The sequence below is a fragment of the Apostichopus japonicus genome, chromosome 5 (assembly GCF_037975245.1).
Source record: "Apostichopus japonicus isolate 1M-3 chromosome 5, ASM3797524v1, whole genome shotgun sequence".
In the NCBI taxonomy this organism is placed as follows: Eukaryota; Metazoa; Echinodermata; class Holothuroidea; order Aspidochirotida; family Stichopodidae; genus Apostichopus; species Apostichopus japonicus.
Window position 1 is genome coordinate 4,660,683 of NC_092565.1, and position 17,012 is coordinate 4,677,694.

Sequence of the window (17,012 nt, forward strand, 5' to 3'; positions counted from 1 at the left end):
GAGGGCGCTTTTCCAAATTTACAGCGGCGATTCAAATCAATCACATACTCGGGTAAATTACTGTGGGCCTAACACGTACGTTAGTTACAACTTATACTACTAGGCCTAGTAATGATTGTTCAGCTTGTGCTTCTCATTCATCATTATACTACGGTAAGGAAGCATTTGTCACCAATTTATGTAATAATTTCCGAAGTAAATTTCAGTAACATCTACGAGGTACTTTTAAGTAACCTATCATTTTATTTATTCTTGAGCCTATCAATCATTATCAATAGTACTAATACTAGTATAGGCCTAGGCCTATGAGTTAAACCTAAGTTAGACTAGGCTCTAGAGGCTAGGGCCTAGCCTCACTGTACTACTACTACTTGTGCTACTAGGCCTACTACTACTATTTTAGGCCTAAACTAGCTTCTAATCTCTATCGACACTACTTTGCGGTGAGAGGTTAGGCCTCGGATAAGTTATATTTTTTTTGCTTTTTTATGACGCCCATCGGCAAAGGCTAGGCAAGGCATAATTCTTTACTTTGTCGAGGCAAGCAGGCTAACTTAGCTACAATTTAGTTAGTCCTTGGCTATTCTTACGACCAGGAGTAACAATTATTTATAATCTATTCTTACGACATCGGCGAATTTCTGGTTAGGCATGCGCAGTAAAGTAAATAAAGCAACTGGAAATTATTGTTACTCCTGGTCGTAAGAATAACCACGTTAAAGCAACTGCGCATGCGTAACCGGAAATTATTGTTACTCCTGGTCGTAAAAATAGCCACGTTGATTTAGTGAATTAGGCCTAGGCTAGGCCTAGCTGTTGCTGGTGTTAAGCTCACTGCATTTATGGTTTATAGTGTTTTATATCATAGTATTATCTATAGTAACGTAGGATGGTCTAACTTACAGCTGCAGTATAGGTAACACAAGGGCACTGTAACTCAAATTCTCCATGATGCAGGAAGAAATTATTCCTTACCACCACATCACAAAGTAAATGGAATCAATAACAATTAACATTTTCTGAAATTTCTTCCAAACTCTGTCCAGAAGAAAACTATAGTACAGCTCAATTGAAAGTCTCATCTTTTGAGATACAAGTTGCAAAAGCTGCTGACTGGTGGTCAGATGTCTAAAGCAATTCTCAAAATGTTCAATGTCACATGTAAATTGAGAAACTTAAATATTTTCTCAAAAATAAGTTCTGAAAACATTGTTCAGTCAGACAGTAATGTATGCAATTATGCAACATTATTTTATTGCCATTGGAATACCATGATTTAGTTGAAATTTGTGCAATCGTACAGTATGCATTTTTGGCCAAATGCACTGGCTACACTTGTAACTAGAAAAATTTTAACACAACTCTAACCTGTGATTTTATCATCAATAACAAACTGTACAAAATTCTGTTCCAGGCCCTAATATTGCAAATTTGCAAATGAAAGTATGAGCAATGTAAATCATGAATTTTCAAGTGATATACAGTAGTCAAGTAAATGAAGGCCGCAGTGGCATTAGAAGCAATGAAACCTACTGTTCGATCCAAAAGTAACGTGGTTTGTCATTCTGTTGATGGACACAATCGGAAATGGTGTTCAAATTGTAAAAATCCAAAAGAATCTAAAACTGTAAATTGGGTAGCCGCCAAACGTGCACTGTAAGTAACAAGCCATTCATCTTCTTGTACATGTGGCAGCTAAGTGTTATGATATATTTTCACTTTACGAAGCTCTTGACATAATTTGTAACTTTAATGAACAGTGCCATCAGGTATTGTTATGTTAAACATGTAATCTTCCAATAATAGACTACATAGGCGTGATCGGCCTATAGCTATTCAAGGAATGATACAGTACAGTACATGCTTTGCAATATTCTGATACATTTCATGACCGGTTTACTTCTTTAACAGGTGAGTACAGTATATTGAGTTGTCGCAGAGATTAAAATTTAACTGATACAATATTTTCGGTTTTCTTAAAATTACAAGTTCGAAAATAATGAATGCAATACAAAGCAATGTTTTCATCTATTGTTACTTTTCTTGTTTTCTCATGGATGTTTTCTCAACCTAGATGCCTTTGTTATTAAAATTATTTTAGAACATTGTCCACTCATGCTACTGTCACAAACTGATATTCTTGGCTGGCACTACAATTTATCTCATACTGTATTTTGCCTGCCATTACAATAAATGTTGGATGGATATAACAATTAGCCTGAAATATATTTTCAAAATGTTTGGACATGTATGTGTAGTAAAGTGTTTAACTTTAAATCCAGTAATATTGTGAAAGATTATTTCAGATTGTAACAAAGCTTAGCCACTTTTGTATCAATTGTTTAACAATCTTGATATCAACAAAGGTAATTTTATCTTCATCCCAGTTTCAAATTTCACAAAATGGGTCTCCCCATGTACGTAACTATACACGTGCACTGTACAGTCCATACATTGAATACATTACAGTTCTCCAGTACAGCTAGTGCCACAGTAACTGCAATAACTCTTTGGATATTTTATTTTTTTGAAATACTCAAGCTCTTTGATTGTAAAAGCTTTTAGAAGGTTACAGTCTGATGCATGGCACCACCTACAATATGTAGTATGTACCACATGCAGACATGCACATAAGTCACTAAATATCATATAAATGTGAACTGTTACCATTTTAGCAATGTCTTGAAAAAGCTGATGAGCTGCATTGAAGCAGATGTATACTGTTAAACGAAATCTGTTTGACCAGTTATTCTAGGAGGCCTTTCAAGAAAACCATATGCATGGTTTTAATAGATACATTGAAATTTGTACCTACAGACAGAAAGCTAATTCACCCTGTGTGGAAGACACATTCCTCATGCAAGGTAAACTTCAAAAGTTTGGGAAAGTAAAGGTTCAAACGCAGTTCTCCAGTCTGACTGTCAGAGAATATTAGAAGGCCAGTTAGCACGACTGACACACAGTAAATGAAGAGCCACACACATTATGTACACTCACACTGAGTTAATTGAATTGTTTAAGCTACAGTAGTAGTAATTGTTTGAGCTAAATGTCATTGTTTGAGATAATTTTTTGAGCTACCTAGTATTCAATAGCTATTGTGGTAATACATAGTGAGATATACCAAATTATAACATTTTGGTAAATTATGTGATAGCATGTAAAATCCTTTCATATGCATGAGATGATAGCAAACAGCTTTTTATTGTTTATGACTTGAAAACTTAATCACTAGGTATTACTCCAATGGAAGCAAGGTTCCTTTGATACTGTGTTGTGTTAACAACCCATTACATATTCTGATATATAAGCAGTTATCCTTGTCACCCATACTGTAGGAAAATTTGGAATATAGAACGAGGACAGTTTGAGAGGTACTGTACACAAAATGGTACAAAACTATCATCACAGCCCACGGAATTCATTAGTGGACACACTTGTATAGGTTTACATTTTGATTGTTTGATCAGGAAATTTAGTGACCAATATGTACACTGTAGGAATGTAGTGTAGGTTGGGTGAATAGAAAAACCGCTTTCGAGGTGTTAGAAATTTATTATTTAACCTATTACAAGTATTTAGTTACAATCAATTTGAATTTGATGTAAACAACAGTCGTCTGCCGGAAAACCTCCACAGCTGTTTTTATTTTCTAAACCAAAGTTTAGTCGTCTCGCACTGCCATTAGATATTTACCCCTGTTATATTGTTTGTATTTGTGTATCAATTGACTATTTTGCATTGCATTCTGTTATATGATACTGATAACTTATTCCCTGATTGGACAAGCAGAGAATTGTTTACCTAACTAGTATGTATGTATGTATGTATTTTAGATCCTCCTGCAAGCAGGAACTCACAAAGAAGCCATCATTGGCTTATCAAAGCCACAAGCTGACTCAAGTCAGTCTCTTAGATTCATATTTAACGTCCATGATTATGAATTGTCAATTATCAAGAACTCTGTAACTGGACGACATACATTAATCTTGGAGTGCTGTTCCTGCACAACATCATATACAGTAGTTCTACTAGGCCTAAGCAACATGTAAATTTATCTCTTACCTACAGTAGTGGGAAACTGTGTGTAATGTTAGTCAAAAATTTACTAGAGATCCTGCCTCTATCCATACATTTTTGGACTAATTGTTATAGTCCATGTAATGCTAACAGCATGTTATGTTTTACCATGTTGGTGTACCTTGTGGTAAACTTCCACTTTGGGCACCTTCATCATACCTGAACTGAAATCCATCAGTTTGATTGGTTATATGCAGTAGAGTAAGTTTTTAATGTTATTGTCAAGAATGGTGAAAGTTTTATCAGGGTGTGCTGCCTGTTGATATATCAAGGTCATTTTTTGTTGTTAAAGTTGACATGAATTGGTGTAATATTACTTTACAAAACATCTCTTGGAAATGAACCTATAATTCAGCACCCCACTGACAGACACACAGACAGACCTGTGTACACTGTACAGTATCATGTACTGTATGTGTTTCTTGTGTAATGCTGAGTATAGGAAAGAATGATCATTCTCTCAGTACAACAAACCAAGCCAAGGGCTATGTATACTCCTACATCTGTGCTACATTACTTATACTGTAGGAGTTCTATGGACAAATTTGAAAAAAAAGTGACATAAATACTGTATGTATACTGTGTACCAATATCATTTTTTCATAAAAGTTCAGTTTCGTGTTGGGTGTTTAGATGCTGATGAACAAAGATACAATACTGTAAGCTGATCAGGTCATGATCTGCCTAACTTTGGCACAATTCTGGAACAATTTCTTTTATAGCTACAGTAAATAACTTTAGAAAAGTGTCATATTTTATTAAAACATACAGTCACAGAGGTGTGACTGTTTTGTGTCCGTTGTATCCGAATCCTTGGTATCCTACAGTAGTCCTACAGTTAGTCCCATGAGTGACATTGCCTGTTAATGTGGATGGTTGGCTGGCAGCTAATTATTTAGCAACTTTAAGACAAAGTCTGCATCATTTCTTTGTGCAAATATCATTGTAATTTGTTGGTACAAAATGCAGAACTTTTAAAGTCTCAATACTTGTTTGCTAAATTTAAACTTTGACCTTTCCAGCTTACTGCACTAAAAGCTCTGACACCTTTCTACGCAACTTTCATATCTTTATCCATTATTTTTAGTGAGCTATCTGTCGTTAAAATTTTTAGCTGACTCTAATACGCCAGATTTTTAACAAATCTGTAGATTCTACAAACTTCAATCAAAAGCCCCGCCCAACAGATCATGCGCCAATGAAAGCTCTCTGTTCTGTTTATGACCGTTTGGCCTAGGACTACTTTCACTTTCGTGGCTAGCTTGTCTTAGGTCCCTTCTCTTTGAATAGTATCTTTCTCTCAGTCTTACCGATGTAGCTTGTGATGTTGTGTCATTTTTCTTCCATTGCAATGAATAAACAGGTGTTTTCAGAGGTTACCTCCGTGGAATTGTAAAAAGTGGAAGATACCAGTTTAGGACTGGGTTAAAATCTTGATCGGCTGTTTTGTTTACATTTGTGTAATAAACATGCTGACATGGGCGGTCGCAGAGATTTTATGGTAAATCGTTCGCGCCATTACTAGGGCAACAGAAAATAAATTTCTTTCTTTACATATCGACAGCTTTTCTCCATTAAACCCACCAGGTCAGAGTGCATTTAGAATAAGAAACATTGAATCTACTTCGGAAGTTTGATTTCCGAAATTCATCAGCAAACAGGTATTGAGACTTTAAAGACCAACTATGGAGACTTTTCGATGAACATAAAATCCCACCATTTTTCATGTATGTAATCCTTAACTGACTCCAATTACATTGCTGTAATTAACTTTACCAATTTCGGACGTTAAATAAGTGAAAAATGGGACGAAAAGTCAGCTTCTATTTCAGACATTCCTGAAACATTCCTAAGACATCAGGTGACCATGTGACGTCAACGTTTGTATACCTCACTCACAACTATACTTTTAGTGTGTAAAGTCGTATACTTGAGCTGCCAAAAACATCAACGATATTACTCCTTTTTAGTCAAAATGTCACAATTCTGTGTTGTTGGAGGTTGCAGTTATACCTCATCCAGCAAAAGCATCAAAAGAACCGACGTAAAACGCCGCAGACTTTGGATCAATTTTTTGAGATCCACGCGGAAAGATTTTTCAGCACCCGGAGTATCTCATGCCCATGAGTCCACATGCATGACCCTGCTTCTGTGTATGCTGCAAATGTCTTATTCTGTGAAAACTATATACTGTCGATAGCTGTGTCGGACCATGGTCGGACATAGCTAATGTGAAATTGACCGTAAACACGCCCTGGACGTCCTTACATGTAACATTATATCACGCAATTGACAGTAATATATTTACTGTAAGAGATGACCGTATATATATACCGTGCCAAGGGTATAGCATTGTTAGTACATGTACGGTAGTTAGTTACAACTCTCGCCGGCGTTGGCTCACAGCATGTGTAAATAGCCATGTTAGGATTTATCTATTTCATTTGTTGTATTCCAGTATCGTGAGTTCGTGATACATGTGTAATATTGTCCGTTCTGTTTATTCCGACATCTACATGGTCCAAGGAGTTGAATAAAAACGGTAGTATGTAGCGATCGGACGTTTTATTTCGTTAGTGACTGTCTTGTGATTGTGGGATGTTAGTACTGGTCAAGGCCTGTTTCAACTAGACCTAACTCTATGGAATTACACAGACTCACGGTAGTTTTTCGCCCAGGACTGAACAAGAAACGTGGATTAGGATATTCACTGCTAAATTTGTTTATTGACAGGATACTTTTTCTGTGTTTGTATACTTTTGGATATTAAAACGAGTAAGTACTATGTAAGTATATTGTACCGTACGGACCTATTGACGCTATACGCTATGTAAAAGATGCCTCCATTTGAGTGGAAATTTTGCTAATAAAATAAGCAATTTAACTAAAATTTCTGCTTATAATTGTCTTAAAACTTGTTGTTAACCTTCATGTGTTCTTGTTTTAAGCTAACAGCTTTTCAAACGCTCGAAATTGGAAGTCAAAAACAGTACAATTGTTCGCTATCTGTGTACAAACAGTGCCTATATCAGCGTTTGATTTTCGCGGTATACAAACTTTGACGTCACACGGTGACCAGAGGCTCCTTTGGGTCAATCTCTGTTTTCAGACATTCCACAGGTTCATGTCACGTGACTACCCAAAATGTCCATTTTCGTGGTCGTTTTTGATGGGTTATAGTAGGTTTTCGAAGATTATTTTTTACACATGTTGATTATGGGTATGTAAACTCCTAAATTAATGGAAAATCTCAACAACAAAAATTGTCTCCATATTTGGTCTTTAAGAGTACAGTATATTTCACATAATCTGACTGCAGGTCAGTATTCTCAGAAAAAGGACAGAGACTTACTGTATAGTAAGAGGAGCCAGAAGACTATAGGAATTGAAATCTTTGAACTTTCCCTTCTGGTGAATATTTGCTCATGGCAATTTAGAATTTATGCACATCCTTCAAAATTTAGCAAACAAACCCAAAATCCCCTTTGATTACTGTGTCTACAGGTGCAGATGCTGAAGTGATTAATTTCAACAACACAGTCATTGACATATATATAACCCAGACAATTAAAATTGTTTATTTGGTTATTTGTTACCAAGGAAACACATACTTCATATTGGGTGCATACAGTAATGCGTAATGTTTTTTCAACTTTTAAAGTAGAACGATAGTGACAGAAAAAAAATCTCTCATTTTCATATATAATGTAGTTTATATGTTACCAAGCAACATATTTTTTTAATTTTCCAAATAGCACACCGGAAAGTTATAAAAAAGGGAATTAAAACATCGTTTTTTCGCCTCCGTAATTTAGGAATTTGCAAACACTGCAACGACCTTGAACAGCCCTCATGTCAGTGAATGACGTCACTGTGATGATCTTTTCTGTTGTGCACTGTTCAGTACGGAGCTGTGCGTGCATTTCGTGTCAGCATAACTGTTATGTTAGTTAAATTTTCCGGCGTAATGTTCAAGACATGATAATGGATATCATGGTGTTTCTTGATTTCTTCACCACGTGTTTACAATTTTTTTTTTTACGAAATTTGCGGCAATTTCGCAACGATTTCCCAATATCTGAAGAGGTAACTCGCAAGCTGACCCAAAGTAACGTAAATCTCAAGATCACGTTTTTGGCGGGTTTTATACAGAGTGATGTATGAATGTGCTCACTTACCAGTCAAACTGGCACAATAACAATAGTGATGATAGTCTCAAACGTAGATTAGTATATAACATCCGAAAGAAAATCCAAAGTTCTAAACAAAGTAGATTCGCTTGTATGTACTAGGCCTACTGTAAAACATAAACGTTCCTTGTTCCGTGCGTCATTAAATCCAACAGAAAGGTTTCATTGAGCTTGAAATACAACCGCATTTGAACTCAATCGAGTTGTTAGTCTAGCTCGAACAATTTTCTCACTACATGCAATGCCTATTGCGTTTATTCACATGCATGCCTCGTGGTTTGGGCTTCAGGAGGAATCGTATTCTAGTCCAACTTCACGTAGGTCCGCAAACGGTACTTTCACACTGTGCAAACATAAGTGACAGTGTGCGCTACCGTAAGTAATACTTACACGATGTTTTGTTTCGCTCGAGCATACACACATTTCCTATTCGTATTACATTTAAAGTGGTTTGGAGGGTATGAACACATCTCTGCCCCAAAAACCTCTGCCTAAGCGACGTCCATGCCCCAATTGAAATTTGCACGTGGATTCTCTCCTCACATAGTCATTAGGTTGTTCACGTCTGACATGTCTTCCAGTTCCAACACTTACTGTTGCATTTATCGGGATATATATAAATAATGCGGCATAAAAGCATCAATCTTTCAAACTTTTATTACTTTAGTGACCTTGCCACACGCAAATTTCAATTGGGCCCGAGAATCATCTTCTGTGAAGTGGGCAGAACAAACTTTCACATTCTTGCCATGAGAAACTCCTGGTGCGATGAAGTCTTTCCTGGTTCTCCTCACAAATCGTATCCAGAGTTTCCGATATCTCTCACTACTTTTTCCGCTTGGAAAATTAAAAAAAAACTTATTGTAGAGTCCACATTCGTTCTGTTGCATCCCCCTACAACGCAATTTCTTGGATTTTGCTAGTGGTTTACGTTGTTTGTCGAGTCCAATATAGAGTAGGTTGCAACTAAACTTACACACTAAGTGCACACTGCTGAAGTACACTACGCCGAGCTCACGTTGTTATCATCACAATGACGTCACATGTCACTGTAGATCACGTGATCATCATATCGCTTTTCGCGAAAAGCCCAATTTTTGTTTAAAAAATCAACGAGTTTAGGAATTTTTTTTAAGCCTTTCCCAACATCGGATTGACTTGAATTTTCACATGTGTAAAATGGAAACCAACTAGAATACTCTTGAATAAAATCGTATTTTTTCGTCGATGGTGAAAAATCACTATCGTTCATCTTTAACATTTGATGTCAACTAAGTTTTCCTCCGATGATATTGTTTACAGATCTTGCTTATAGTGTAATTTAAGACTGAAAACAAGTTGTTGCTACTTAAAGACAGAACAGCCTGATTGGCTGAATCCATCTTTACTGTGGTAAGTTAGTATGTACACACTATAATGTCATAGGGTAACCTCTAGAGAGTTTAATTTTACGACCAAAGGACGAAGTATACACAGCTTAATTAGAAGAGGAGCTTATTTCTGGTATAGTTACTAAATTTATGGTTAAAATAAAAGCACAATCTTGTGAATCCTTCCAATTAAAAGGGTCTATTAGAAAAACAAACTTGTGATTCAGATTACATCAAAACAGTTTTTTAAAGACTACTGTAAGAGAAAATAACCTTCAAAGTTAAGAAATATTATATATTTCTTTTAAAAAAATGGTCTCATATATGAAACAGTATATGATACATAATAATTTGTTGAAAGACTATAACAAAACTAATAACTTCCCTCTATATCACTCCTTTCCATCTCTGTTTATTCTGCTTCATGCTAAATTAAACTTGATTCCTCCATTGAAACACTAATGATAATTAAAAATAAGATATATTACAACACAGTGCAGTTAAGTATTAAGCCATTCCAAAGTGTCAATGCATGCCCTCACCTACAGTAGTACCTCAGTTTCTGTGATATATAATTGATTAACCTGTTTACCGGATCTGTACATATATGTCAGCAGTGTCTCTCTGACCCCTTGAGATCCTTCTCATTATGGGTAGATTATTGAGTTAAAGCAACACATTGATGTTAAGAATGTATTACAACCGTGAAGTCGGTATGATTTTCCGTTTCGATGTCGTTCTCATTTTCCAGTTTGTTGAAATTTAGGTCAGGCATTGGAAAGGTAAATGTATTTCAATTAGTTTGATTGTGTTTTCATTCACGCTGGTTTTCGGTGTAAATGTTAGGTTGGCCTGTACAAGCACAATGCTAATTGTTACATTTCATATAGTATTATTGCCTCTTGCTAAATGGTCACCTGTGACCTTCCAGGTTGCTTTGTACGCAGATCAGGGTCTCAAAGTTTCACCTGCAGTTAAGAGATTAGATACCCTGTCCTCTCACCCTTTCCCTCCTCACAACATACACACAGTGTGCCAATTGCCAAACTACAGTATAGCAATAGGTACGAACTAGACATTAGCTGTGAGGTTTGACTGTATTCAAGCAATTATATAGGATACAATTTTTAGGGGCAAGATTTATCCCAACCCTCTTCCTTACACCCACTCTGATTCTTTTCATCACTGGATTAATTACAAATGTGTTTTCATGTTAAACAAAATGAGTGAGATATTCCATACCTTTCTAATGTGATTCTGTGCTTTTAATGTCACTCAAAACATTGCACTTCAATTACAGTTTTTTTTTTTGTTTTTTTTTGTGATCCTTTAATTAATTTGTACCTTTACAGTTTTCAATGACAATAACAACATTGAATGTTAAATATATTAGCAGTAATTTCACATAATCATTCAGTAATGATTGACTGCATTTCCAATTTGACAACATGTAACATCTGTTTATGACATTTGTCATAGACTACATATCCAGCAGTGATCAAACTTAGATTCTTCATCATTAACCATCTAACCACAAGTTGTTTAAACTCTACTACACAAATTTTCAGTTGTTTAAATTCTGTCTTGTTCAAGGTCTCCTCCATCATTCCTGATAAAATGATTTACAACAATCTAGAGTGATCCACAGTCAATTTATTGTTCTCATCTCGTCTTTCTATAAATCTTTGTGTTTATTCTATGATGACTGTATATTTAGATTATGTATTTAGGGCTTTTTCTTCAGAATAAGACTATCGTACTGTAACATGCTGCAATCGTGGACTTTATAGGTTGCATTATCAGGTTGGCACACGTGTGTGTTTTAAGCAGATATATCCATCCACTTGTTAGATGCAGTCGTGTTAATTGTATGCACAGAAACGAGCTCTCTCCGTGCGCGCAGCTGAATGAGTAACTTCCCCTGCTCATCACATACATGTGTAAAAGCTGAATGGAGAGAGAGATTCGCAATTAAGATGCGAGGCTGCATATATGACACTTGCTGCCTCTGTTAGAATAGAAAAGGGAGAGCAAGGGAGTTGCCCAGCTTTTCTTCATCACTCATCGCCATGGTGATCGGAGCTTTCTTCTTCGTCTGGTCAGGATTTATCGACTTTGCCCAATGCCGAGGTGACAGGGGATGACTCTCGTTAACATCAGAATATCATATCCAAGGATTTTATGGGATATAATTACATAATTCTTTGAATAACCGTTTCTGTGACCGTCGGTGTTCTTATTGATTAACATCTGTATCACTACCGCAAGTCAACATTTTTTGAGTGTCGTAGTGTACACAAGTCTCCTGGAGTACTCAAGATTTTATTATTGGCCTTGTCGAACTGCATGGTGAGTTTTGCTTATATGGGCGATGGTGTATACTTTATAATTCATAGATGACTAAATTCCAAAATCTACTATATAACCCCTTTTTTCGTCTATGTAAGTGGTACTCATTTCTCACTTTCAAATTGTAGAATTTGTTTTGTCTTAAGTTTCAAATGACATAGTTTATGATTCATAATTCTAATTTTGTTGGCATGGATAAATGAATGTTGTATGTACAGTCTATAACAGAATGTTGTATTTACTCAGTAGGTTCGGATCTGCCCATAGAGTTTACACTTGTCTTATATTACAAAGTCATCTCACTGGGTCTGTCATATTTACCAGTCATCATGATCAGCTATCAATCAAGTAGAGTTTTTTGTGCCTCAAGATGATATTTTACTGCAGTTCTGTAGATCTTGCTGCATCTATGGCACTATAAATATTGATTCCTACTGCCTCAAGGAAAAACCAAGAAAGTCGAAAAGAATGATTGCATACAAGTAAATTCTTGGATATACTCAGTTGCTTTGGTGTACTTATTGTTGGTCAAAACATGCATTGAAGCGGATGAAATCGGGGTTAAAGTACGATTTCTACCACTTGTTACAAACCTGGTTCAAACCAGGGTTTTGGTAGCAGGTCTTTCCATTCCTGGAAGTGGGAAAGATTGCTGAGTGGGAGGGGCAGGGGGGAACAACCTCCAATTGTATTAAAGCATCTCATGTCATGGATAAATTCTTTGCAAACGTGAATGAAATTTCCATCAAAAAATGATAAGAAAATAACACGCTAGAAATAAGTTTATCTAGATACAGTTATAATTATAGACAGTCATGGGGGGGGGATATTCCCCCAAATTTTCAAAAATACTTAATTGAATTCCCTAGATTTCAAAAAATACCTAATTTGTATTAAGAGAAATGTTGTCTTTATCTTACCCAACAATATGATAATACGTTTAACCTTTTATAACTGTAACAGCACACCAAAAGTACCTAGCTTAGACTTACAGTAGTAGTCACTGCAGATTTGATCAACATAAAGCATGTACAGTACTAACATAAACTAGCATTTCTAACAACTGTCAAAGTCTGCCACTGTTCTATTCAATACAGATGTACTGTACGTTACAGTTGTAGCCTACATGTGTAAATTTCAGTTTTTTTGGGGGGGGGAATCACAAGTTTTGCTACATGAGTTGTACCGTAGGCTCACAGTTCTCTCATTACTAAGACATTGCTACTGACACATCAAAGCTAACAGAGCTCTCTGGTTTGTTTGCAGTCCATGAAAATCCATGAAAACCTTTTTTAGGTACATAGTTGTATGATCTCAGGAGTTTTTGCACAGTTTGAGTCCATGGATAACATGCTAAGTGCTCGTTAAAGGTTATCTTCTCTACAGATTTATCTATTTCTTCCTGACCTTGTACAGTACTGTATCCATAATAGGTGACAATTAAGCTTGACTGTTTTCTCAACACCCTCCCTACAGTATGTCTCAATGTAGTCAGGCTTTGTACTAAATCTTGGGAACACTTCTTTTCCATATCTGAACCAGTTGTAACACAGCACAACATTTGTCTCAGAAGTAACAGATTCATGATCAATAAAGCAGCCGTTTCGAAAAGTAGAACATTGATTTGAAAAAACTGTCCAGAAATTTAGAAATGAAACCGACAGAGGATCATACAGTATGTTTGTTGCAGTTGACCCAATTTTTCCAGCTTTTTATCTGTTTTTTCCCCCCTACTCTTCTACGTAGTTGGGAAACAGGCTTTTCCCCACCAGGATAACAAACGTGGGTCAAATCATCCTACGTACAGTAGGTTGCACTATTTTTAAGTACATCTGTTGTACTGTAGAGGATTAACATCCGATGTAAATTCTATGGACATTTTTGTACAATTCTGTATCTGTCATCTGAGCTTATAGTATTTGTCACAGCCATTTATAGAGTCAGACCCCTTATTTCACTGTCGTCATATTTTGATTAATTAATCAATCAATTGATTTTGTCTCGTCTGTTAAAATTAGCTCAGTTGATCACAGATGTAGCTGGAGTAAGTGGATGCATGTACTACAGTACATACATACTGTACTACAGTACATACATGGTGTACTACAGTAAATAAAAAACAAAATGCATCGTGAAGGCTCGCGAGAAGAAACGTTTGTGTTCGTGAGTTGTCGGGTTCTATCCTTCTCTTTTATTTGATCCGGTCTTGTTCTCAAGGAAAACCAGCCATCATCTACAAAATTTTAAGGTCTTAGGTAAAGACTTGTAACATACAGAAACAAAAAATTGTTTTGTATAGTATGCACTTTCTCTACACCAAAATCACATGGAGTGATCAGGGAAGGATCCAGGCTTTTTGAAAGCAAGGGTGGGGGGGGGGGGGGTATTGGGTATTGTTAGTAAATGTGAACAAAGGCTGTGTAAGATCATAAACAAATTGTGAACCGGTCATTTGTTAAATTTGGACTATTCTTATTATTATTATTAAAGTTGGATTCAGTACTACTGAGTCACTGTATTGTTGGTACTAGCCTGTTATTGGGAAGGCTATCATAACTACAAGTACATTGGTACAGCACACATTACAGAACAGACTGGCTTTCCAGTTACTACCAGTCATTTACATTAAGTACTATCCTTCACTGTTAAACACAGTAACATATAGTCCTAATTAGTTTTCTCCATAAATAGATTCCAACAACAAAGGTCTTTCTCGTTATGACCACACGTTACTGTGCTGGGCAGATCACTAACATCTGTCGCACAATAAGTGAGTGATCAGTGATGCGTAAATAATGTGTTCATCACTTTAAGTGTTACTTACTACATATACATGTAAAGTCCTCCAGGATTAGTTTTTCTCCATACATGATATACTTCAGTCAGCTCTGAACAGCAAACATCTTTACTTAATTACAAACACATGTTACTGTACAGGTGCATCAACTGTACATATCATTATATGGACTTGCTGTTTTAATGTAAGTACAACAATTATACTGTAACTTTTGTAATAAGTCCAGGTTAATCCTCTCCTTGTACATACTATTATCTACAATAATAAACTGGGGCTTCAAGTTCTTTGTTGTTCAAGACTTAACATAGTATATTACGTACATATTAAGCGCTATGAACTAAATATGGTACATCACGTACCATTTCAAGTGTAGGTTTTTCAATAGAATATTTAGTCCTCCACATCTGCTGTACTGTATAATTAAATTAGTGCTAGATTCTCAGTATGAATATCTGGGCTATGCAGACAGTTATTGATAAATTCACATTGCATATAGCATACTGTACCTATACAGGTAGAATAAAGTACTGGTTTTAATGTGCAACACTGTTTTGACACCTTGAGTGTTATATGGATAGTCCACACGAAAAATCGCTTTTTGACTATAAATGAAAGAAGAACATTCTCAGCATCCTGGTGAAATTTGTATTCAAAGCCTATCATTTTTGGAGATAACAATAATTTCAAGTTGACATGTTTTGTACCAGGAGTGAACTTTAAAGCAAACAAATGCGATGTCGTAAATGCACACTGTGACAATTTGGACCATCAGTTTATATTGATCTCAAAAATACCATTTAGAAATTACACACAAACTTAACGAGGTAGCTTTTGTTATGTACAGTATGTTCTTTCTTGATTAGTCAAATATTAAGTTTCTATCCTGTTTAACATCAATACATGTTCAGGACTTGATCTTCCCATGTACTGTATTAGCTATACATAGTGTATACAGTAGATGCATACATACACTGTACAGGTCTGACACTTATTAACATCTTTTCATTGTATTACAACACACCCTTACACCTCTGATATATGATAACTGTATGGTAGATAATTCATGTGTAACTTACATGATGTTAGTCTCTAGACTGTTACTTTAACATTCATGTGCGGTTAAACTCTAGGATTTCTTGCATGGCCGTTAGCTACTTTTCCACTTGAAATGACGAAAAAATCATGAAGTGTTAACGTATGGTACTCTTTCTCCCATGTCTCTTAATAGATGTGTCTCATTTGACAAGTCATTACGGTTCTGTTGCTAGGCAACATATCTATCAACACTGCAATTTCAATTTGCAAGTATATCTCATATACATGTATATGTTTGTACTTTATCACTTAGCAATGACTTTATATTGCAACAACACAGAACAAATCTCTCAGCATCTGATCTTAAAAATACACCATTCCTTTTTTTTATGCACGTTGCTCCTTCATTAACACAGCTAGCGTGCTTTGTGTTGTGGTCATTTTCTTGTAGCCTCGTTTTCATAAAATACAAGCAAAGACGATATTTCCACCTGGCATCTGTCAGTCGTAAATCAGAAAACTGCAAAGGAGCATGCGGTATGCTTTTGATGTCAAGAAAGTCAAGTTGTGTTTTTACTTGATATGTATCAGTGTAGGTGTAGTAGTTTACTATCTACAGTGGATGGTTCAGTATTTTTGTATTGTTTGGTTTTGAAAACTTTTCCTGCTGAGGTCATTGTAGACATTCCCTTGTTCTGAACTCTTTGGAGGCCGGTGGAGTTGTTACCGTGTCATTTTTCAAATAATAGACAGGATGCTCTTGTATTAAATATATTTCTGCATTGTTTTACTATATTTGTTAATTTTTTTGTTTTATGTAACTAAGGTTTTTATCAAACTTGCCATGAAAGATTGAATTTTCAATCTAAGAAATGATATTGTATGGATGTGTTATTAAACCAAGAGCCTCAGTTAAATTTCTGCCTACAAATGTAATGTAGATTTTAACATAGTTGTCTCAATTACTGTCATATTTCGCTAACCATTCTTTGTCTTAAATTTACAAAATAAACATTCTTAATGTTAGCCTACTGTAGGTTAGTAGATCTTAATTTATTAGAGGAAATTGGTGTGCAGCATATTGACATAATTAATCCTGATATGAAATGTCTTTTGGCATGGTTTGCAATTATTTAAATTGTCATTTATATATGTCAAAGGTACACAGCAAAACACAACAAAATACTATAC

At 35.7% G+C, this 17,012-nt stretch overlaps 1 protein-coding gene across 2 annotated transcripts in view; it reads left to right on the forward strand.

Annotated features, from left to right (window-relative positions):
• The first annotated feature begins 47 nt into the window (after positions 1-47).
• Positions 48-17,012, forward strand: part of LOC139967371 (uncharacterized) — a 39,314-nt gene continuing 22,349 nt past the window's right edge. Inside the window, exon 1 of one of the 2 annotated variants that reach the window (XM_071971081.1) lies at positions 48-153. The gene's annotated coding sequence lies outside the window, so the exon portion shown is untranslated. Of the gene's footprint in view, positions 154-11,388; positions 11,990-17,012 lie in introns of those variants that run through there. The other variant, XM_071971082.1, reaches the window with a different exon arrangement.